Source organism: Limulus polyphemus, unplaced genomic scaffold, assembly GCF_000517525.1.
Source record: "Limulus polyphemus unplaced genomic scaffold, Limulus_polyphemus-2.1.2 Scaffold995, whole genome shotgun sequence".
Taxonomy (NCBI): Eukaryota; Metazoa; Arthropoda; class Merostomata; order Xiphosura; family Limulidae; genus Limulus; species Limulus polyphemus.
The window spans coordinates 232,436-241,648 of record NW_013666605.1 but is presented as its reverse complement, the minus strand read 5'-3'; the positions used below and the strand labels follow the sequence as shown (position 1 = coordinate 241,648).

At 31.1% G+C, this 9,213-nt stretch overlaps 1 protein-coding gene across 1 annotated transcript in view; it reads right to left on the bottom strand.

Annotated features, from left to right (window-relative positions):
* The window catches only part of LOC106461597 (omega-agatoxin-Aa4b-like), a 28,641-nt gene extending 23,090 nt beyond the window's left edge, over window positions 1-5,551 (bottom strand). Inside the window, exon 1 of the mRNA XM_022388604.1 lies at window positions 5,417-5,551. The gene's annotated coding sequence lies outside the window, so the exon portion shown is untranslated. The remainder of the gene's footprint in view (window positions 1-5,416) is intronic.
* Between the last annotated feature and the right edge of the window lie 3,662 nt (window positions 5,552-9,213).

Sequence of the window (9,213 nt, the reverse complement as noted above, 5' to 3'; positions counted from 1 at the left end):
GAATAGAAATTGAATAATTATTGTGTTTTGGCACTTGTGTATAAAGTTAAAATCATAAATAATATTCAACGTTAAAATTGGTACACATTTTATTTAGGCTTATCTACATGTAGAGTTGTTAACTTTTTGAAGGCCATAGATAGGCCTAAATAAAATATTTTTAATTGTGTACCAATTTTAACGTTGAACATTATTTATAATTTTAGAAATTGAATAATTTATTTAAAAAATAGAATCTACTCATTCCTTTAAATTGCAAAAATAAATGTCACAGTGGTAAATAATTTATTTCGAAGCAATTAGTGAATCCAAAACACATGAAACTACGAACTGTTTATTTAACTGATTGCATTTCAAATACATTACGTTAGTGTTTCCCTTACTTTAACTATTTTTCACCTTTCTTTTCCACTAAACACCTATGTGCATGTCCTTGAGCAGATGGAAATAACACTAAAATATGCTTCCGGGAAAATACTCACTGGAATGTACGACACTAAGCTGTGTCAATTATTTCAACACAAAATGTGAAACAAAGTCGTATTTGTTACGTATACATTAAGTATATAGCGATCACTAACCGTTTTTAAAGTATTTTTAACATGCATTTTTGAATCACGATTTTTTTTACATTTTTGATGCGTATACATTGTTTTACAAAAAAAAAACGAAATATTTTACTATATAATGCTCTACCTTGTTTTATTAAAGCGAAAGAAAACATACCTTCTTACATGATGTTCAACATTGTTTTATAAGAGTTGCAGACAGAGAATTCTCACTATAGGATGTACTGAAACAGTTTATAAAAGCCAGAGACAGAGATCTTTCACTATAGGATGTTCTACATTGTTTTATAAAAGCCACAGACAGAGATCTTTCAGAATGTTTTGCATTGTTTTATAAAAGCCAGAAACAAAAATCTTTTGCTATAGGATGTTCTGCATTGGTTTATAGGAGCCACAGACAGAGATCTTTCACTGTAGGATGCTCTACATTGTTTTATAAAAGCCACAGATAGAAATCTTTCACACAGGATGCTCTACGTTATTTCATTAAAAAAAAACAGACATATTTCTTTATAGGATGTTTCACACTGTTTTATATAAGCTAAAGACAGATATCTTTTACTATAGGATGTCTTACATTGTTTTATGAAAGCTACTAAGAGAGATATTTCACTACAGAATGTTCTATATTGCTTTATTTAAGCCCCAACAGAGATATTTCTCTGCAGGATGTTATGCCGTATTTGATAAAGGCTGCAGATAGGGATAGTTCCATACATCATTTTATAAAAAAACACCGATAGAAATATTTCCTTATAGAGTTTTATGCAGTATTTTATAAAAGCCAGTGACTGAGATATTTTCCAACAGGAAGTTCTACATCGTTTTAAATAGTACAGGATGTACTGCTCTGTTTTATAAAAGCAACAGACAGACATGCATATCCTTACAAGATGTTCTAAATTGTTTTATGATAGCCACATTCAGAGATCTTTCATATGGTATATTTCATATTGTTTTAAAAAGCTGCAAACAGAGTTATTTCACTACAAGATGTTCTACATTATTTTGTAAAGGCCACAAATCGAAATACTTCCCTACAAGATGTTCTACATTGTTTTACAAAAGCTAAAGACAGAGATCTTTCACTTTAGAATTTTCTACATTGTTTTATGAAAACCACAGACAGAGACAAAGTTCTTTCTCTGTAGGATGATCTACCTCACATTATAACAACCACAGATAAAAATATTTCCTTATAGAGTGTTATGCAGTGTTTTATAAAAACAACGACTGAAATATTTTCCATCAAGAATTTATACATCTCTGTGGTTGTTATAAAACCAGAGACAAAGTTCTTTCTCTGTAGGATGATCTACCTCACATTATAAAAACCACAGATAAAAATATTTCCTTATAGAGTGTTATGCAGTGTTTTATAAAAACCAACGACTGAAATATTTTCCATCAAGAATTTCTACATCGTTTTATAAAACTACTCGATGTTCTGCTTTGTTTTATAACAACCACAGATAAAAATATTTCCTTATAGAGTGTTATGCAGTGTTTTATAAAAACCAACGACTGAAATATTTTCCATCAAGAATTTCTACATCGTTTTATAAAACTACTCGATGTTCTGCTTTGTTTTATAACAACCACAGATAGAGAGATTTCCGAAATATTTTACTGTACGAACATTCTACAGTCATAGACAGACATATGTTCCTATTGATTTTATCAACATTCTTTTATATAAACCACAGACAGAGATATTATCTGGAGGATGTTCTATATTGTTCTATAAAAACTACAAACATAGATATTTCAGTGTAAAAAAAATTATACACCGTTTATAATACCCAAAGATATATATATCATTACAGGATGTTCTAAATTATTTTTCAAAAGCCAAAGCTAGAGATCTTTCACTATATGATGTTTTACATCGTTTTATAAAAGCCAGAGACATAGAGATTTTCCTGTATAATGTTATGCAGTATTTTAAAAAGCGAATTGCTGAGATGTTTTCCCACAGAAAGTTCTACCCTGTGTCATAAAAGCCAGAGACAGAGATATTTCTATACAAGATGTTGTATATTGTTTCATAAAAGCTACAGAAAGAGACATTTTCTTACAAGATGTTCTGCATTGTTTGATAAAAGCCTCAAACAGAGATTTGTCACTACAAAACATTTTACTTTGTTTTATAACAACCAAATATAGAAATATTTCCGTATAGGATGTTCTACATCGTTTTACGAGAAACACAAACAGACACCTTTCATTAAATGATGTTCTACGTTGATTAGAAAACACACAGACAGACATATATCACTACAGATTTTTTCAACATTTTTATACAAACCACAGACAGAGATATTAGCCTAAAAGATGTTCTACATTTTTCCATATTTCACTGTAAGTTACTTTCACTATAGAATATTCTACATTTCATACAGAAACGCAGACGGATATGTATCTTTACAGGATGTTCTAAATTGTTTTGTAAAAGCCGCAGTCAGAGATCTTTCACTATGGGTTCATTTATATTGTTTGATAAACGCTACAGATACAGATGTTTAACTACAGGATGTTCTGCATTATTTTGTAAAACCACAGACAAACATCTTTCACTATAGAATGTTCTATATTGTTCTATAAAAGTTACAGACATAGATCATTCACTATAGGATATTCAAAGTTGTTTCATAAAAGCCCCAAATAGATATATATCCTTACAGGATATTCTACATCGTTCTATGAACCCCAAGGACAGAGATATTTCATTATAGGATGTTTTACACTGTTTTATAAAAGCTAGAGACTGTGATAATTCACTACAGGATGTTCTTCATTGTCTTATTTAAGCCACAGACACATATATTTCCCTGCAGGATATTATACCTTATTTCATAAATACCGCAGACAAGGATAGTTCCATACAGGATGTTCTGAATTGTTTTATAAAAGTCACAGACAAAGTTCTTTCACTGCAGGATGCTCTACATGTTTTACAAAAGCCACAAACAAGTATATTTCACTACAGAGTGTTCTATATCACATTATAAAAACCACAGATAGAGATATTTCCTTATCGAGTGTTATGCAGTGTTTTATATGATTGAGATATTTTACTATAGCGTTTTTTACATCAATTTATATAACTACAGGATGTTCTACATTGTTTTATAAAGGACAGAGGCAAAAATGTTTCAATACAAGATGTTGTACATTGCTTTGTAAAAGCTACAGACAACAAATACTTTCCTACAAGATGTTCTGCATTGTTTTATAAAACGCTACAGTCTCTCATATTTCCGTATAAAAGCTACAGATAGAGATTTTTCACTATATGATGTTCTATGATGTTTTGTAAAAGCCACAGACAGCCATATATCCATAGAAAATTTTAAACATTGTTTTATAAAACGCTACAGTCTCTCATATTTCCGTATAAAAGCTACAGATAGAGATTTTTCACTATATGATGTTCTATGATGTTTTGTAAAGCCACAGACAGCCATATATCCACAGAAAATTTTAAACATGGTTTTATAAAAACTACAAACGGAGCTCTTTTACTGTAGAATGTTCTACATTGTTTTGAAAAAAACACCGACAGAAATATTTCACTGTAAGATATTCTATTCTACCTTTTTAGCCCCCCAGTGGCACAGCGGTATGTCTGCGGACTTACAACGCTAGAAACCGGGTTTCGATACCCGTGGTGGGCAGAGCACAGATAGCCCATTGTGTAGCTTTGTGCTTAATTCCAAACAAACAAACAATTCTACCTTTTTAAAAATGATTTGTTAAATAAGGGAGAGTCGTGAGACTAACAATAAAACATTGCATCTAAATAAAATTAAGATTTAGGTATTGGTTTTTCAGCCTGAACGTCAGTTTATGCGCTCGTGGGATAAGCGCCATGTCAGAAATATCTAGGACTCGGATGTAGCGCACCTAATTTTGAACTACACTGACCATAGTGAAGGGTGCCACTCAACAGCAACCGGCCGCCGCATGAGATTTTGCTAGACCATATTCGGACCAAGACTTAGGAGCAACTAAAATCTAGAAACATATGGACACCAGCTATACAGGTAATACTAGTGACGAAACACAACAAGATTATTAACACATATAGTTTGCTTACAAGAAATGAAACTGTTGAATAATTGAGTAAGCAAATGTTTGTAGGATTTAAGAGGGAACTTTTAACTAGTTATAACAGATCTGATATGCAGTTGGACTGACCAATGAACGTTTTTGATTAAGTAGCTACTAATTGAATTAGAAACCTTTGAAACATATATCAATATCGTCGTTACAACATATTATGAAAGAACTACAACCTATTTCATCCCCAGAATAGAAAAATATGATTTCAGTCGAATAAAAATATTTCTTTCCGATAGCAAATTTTTAAAAATATTTAGGCTTAAAACCGGCTTATATCACCAGTCATATATTGTGATCCGAAAAGCTTTTAACGGACCTTATCCAAAAAAGGTTGTGATTTTATAAAATGTGTATTTTCACCAGGACAAAGTTATCATATTATTTTAATAATAAAAATTGATCTATCAAATTTTTAAGATAAACAATCCAATATATATCGGTGAGTAGAATAGACTATAGTTTGAAATCTATAATTCTACTTTACTTTTAATTTTTATACTTTAAATCTTCGAAAAAACTGCTAAGTTAAAAGTGGTTAAAATATAGAGTAAATTCAAAATTACAAAATGACAAAACTTCAACAATATGGTAAGATTGACAACAAAGCCTTTGATGGGACAAAAGTTCTATTAATATAAACAATTTATGAAGAAGCTTGTCAACAGATTGTATTCTCGCATTATGTGTACAAAATATGATATGATGTGAAAGACACTACTTACTTTCTGAGTTGAAGGGTTGGAAAACTGTTTAGTTTCGTTGGTCTTGTGGGTAGTAACAGCTAATTTGTGTTAGTGTTGGAAGCTCTGAATTCAAGGGTGTTTCTTCTCTCTTATACCATTGTCGCCGGGAAGTCTTCATGATCTGCGCTTGCGCGAAACAAAAAATCGATACACTTTATACTGTTGCCTTTTCCGAGTAGCTCATCAAAATCTTGAACTCCATTTCACAATGTAGTTTAAAATAACACTGTATGCGCTTTTCATAACCCTATTAAAAATGTTCGTATAGTGCCATAAATAAACGCAAGAATTAAGTAATTTCATTATTCGTGTTCTTCTATACGTATAGCTAAACGCAAGGTTTGGGTAATCACATTATTCAGTTTTTTATTGCACTATAGCTGAACGCGAGGTTCGGGTAATCTCAGTATTCATGTTCTTGTTGCGCTATAGCTAAACGTAAGGTTTGGGTAATCACATTATTCATTTTCTTATTGCACTATAGTTGAACGCAATAATTCGGTAATCGCATTATTCATTTTCTTCTAGCTTTATAGCTAAACGTAATGGTTGGGTAATCTCAATATTCCTGTTCTTGTTGCGCTATAGCTAAACGCAAGGACTTGGTAATCGCATTACTTATTTTCTCGTTGCGTTATAGCTAAACGTAAGGGTTGAGTAATCTCATTATTCATGTTCATGTTGTGCTATAGCTAAACGTAAGAGTCGGATAATCGCATTATTCATGTTTTGCAGTGCCATAGCTAAACGGAAGCACTGGGCACTCTAATTTTTTGTGATTATTTTTAACACAGTTCTAAGCTCAAATCACCCAATTAAAATATTATTTAAATTTGACGTTACATACATGATGAATTATTAAAAAAACTATAGTGTAATAGATGAGCAAGATAGATGTATATTCTATATATAGAAAGCCTAGACATGAGACAGTACTATTTTAATATCACCAACCCCAAATCAAAACCTAAATTACAAATACCTGTATTTAACACATGTAAAAAAAAAACACCAAAAACAAAACAACAAACAAACATTTCTACAATGTTTTCACTGTGTGTTTTTCTTATAACAAAGCTACATCGGGTATTGGCTGTGTTTAACGAGAGAAATCGAACCCCTGATTTTAGTGTTGTAAATCCGAAGACTTACCGCAGTCTCACCAAAGTACTTTTCACTGTGTTAAAAAAGGCAAATTCAGGAAAACAATATATATACTATAAATTTATTCATATGCCTAAATATGAAATCAAATCTATATTTGATGACTTACCTCATGACATTAAAAACTGTTCCTTTATTTTGAATAACAATTAGAGAAAACAAGGCATAAATAGAATAAAAGGAGAGACGAAAATTTGTACCTTGAACTGCGAACTAACCTACACGTTATGTAGCTGTCTCTCGCATATTAATTATTACACCTAGCTGAGTTTGTAAATGGAAATAAGTTCAAAATACAAGTTGCTTTACAACGTATAGTAAGTGTGGGTATCATTAAGACTAATAACTCACAAAGCAGAACTTAGTTGATTATCTCAGAATGATAGCAATGGAAGATTCATAGTTTGAACCTTCCTTAACTAAAAACATTGCAAGCGTTAACCATATCTTGCATTTGCGGTTTTTGTTTGTATCTTAGAAAACAATTATCATGCACGATATGGACTCTTATGCTTAGGCACATATTAGTTGTGATGAATAGTTATTCTTAGAACCTGAATCAAGCTAGATATGCATGCACATTATCATATACCTGTTCATATATGATCACCCAGTTCAAAATAAAGATACATTTTACAGATTATGTCATGAATGTTTATTCTTCTTCTGAACCTTTAAAGGGAAGTTTGCAAACATATCCTATGAAGACTATCAGACTTGCACAAAATTTAGAACAAAATTTAAGCTTCAGTTGTGCAAATATTGCCTTAAACCTTTACCCAACTAATCTAAACTTAGAGCTCACAATCTTCAAGGTCAAAATGAAGTCGTATTTATAATAACGAAAACTTTTTTCAGAACTATCAGAACACATTTCATAATGTCAATATTGGGTTAAAGTTTTGTAAGTGTTGCAAGAATCATGCTATAATTAGCTCAGGCCTTGTGATAACGATCGTGAAGATCGATAGTAAGATTGATATTGTTGATCTTGAAGTTCTTTTATTATTACTTGTTTGAAATTCCACCTTATTTGATGGTTCGTTTTCCGTAGTCGAATTTATTATTTGAAAAAATATATTAATCTTCTCAAATCTTTGATATTTCACATGTTAATATATTTAATTATTCAAATATTCAGTGTCTATAAATCTCAGTTTGAATGTCTTGATTGCAGAATTAATATCCGACAGAAACTGACTTTTTTATTTTCATAATAAGTTTCTTACAAATGCAAAAAAAACACACAAAAAAACAGTTTTAATACCGTTAGTCTTTAAAAGAAAAACATGATTACAGATCATTTTTTCTTAAGATATAATATCTGTAAATCAGTAAAGTATAAAATAGTCTGTATGTTTAGTCATTCTTGAATTCGTCAGAGTTTAGTTGGTAGAAAAGCGTAAAGCGAACTTTCGGTCGTTTTCGATTTTGTTCTTTTTAAAACTTTTATTAATTACATGTATATATTTTTTTGAAATCGCTTAATTGTGGGCTGCTGATGAGAAAGGTTATAGTAAACACTGTAAACATAATCGATAGAGAGGTGGACGTTCATGAAAGTGTACATAGGAGGTTATCATACTTGTTACACATTATTAAAAAAAATGGCGCATCGTCACTATTTGACTTAGAAAATAATGTTCAATATTTTATGCTTTTAGAAATGCATTGTCTGTGTTCTTATGAGAATATGATTTATTATGTTTCGGCGTCCTCAGTTTGTCTGAAAACGACTAAAACTATGAAAGTTTTTTAAACTCAACTTTTAGGTTATTTGAAAAACAATTTTTGGAAAGATTTCATGAGGATTACTGTGTCATGTCGTGGCGACTACATATCGTATTATCAAATTTTAATTGGTCTTTCCACTATTGCAGTCTCCTTGTACAAAATATTGAGCTTCGTCAATGGCAATGCAAGAGTAGCAATCCAAGAAAATTTTATCCTTATATTCCGATAGTTTGTTCTTTATAGTGCATAGCTACACCTTGGACTATCTTCTCACTGTTCACTTTGGGGAATCGAACCTGGAGAATTATCATTACTCCACAGGAGGACACAGTGTAAGAGTTCATAATGATGTTTATTGGAATTGAAGCCTTGAAACATCCATCAAGTATTTAATATATAGATGCAACTCTAAATACAATTTAGATTTTTAGATGCGGTTGTTTCTGAAAAAATATAAGATTTAAATTAAATTTAATTGGGAGTGTATTTGAAAAATACAAATGGATTAAATTTACCTTAGATGTAAGTAGATCTGGAAACCAAAATATTTCCATCTTCCGAGATACATAGAGAAAGTCGTCTCATAGTTTTATCCGTCAGCAAATTAACTAAAGGGATTGGAGCCCATAAGCCAACATGTAATAATAAACAAAGCCTATTATCATTCGAAACGAAGAATATTAAGACAACAAACACCTGCCAGAGAAGCCATAAAAACTTAGTCGAGTGTAAACAGAACTACAGTAATACAATAACCGCCCACTAAACATGGAAGTGTTAGTGTCGCTTTATTCATGAAAATATCGTATAATATTAAAATTTCGCAAAACTAAATTAAAATCTTGGTATATTATGTACAGACTAATTTCACTTAGCTA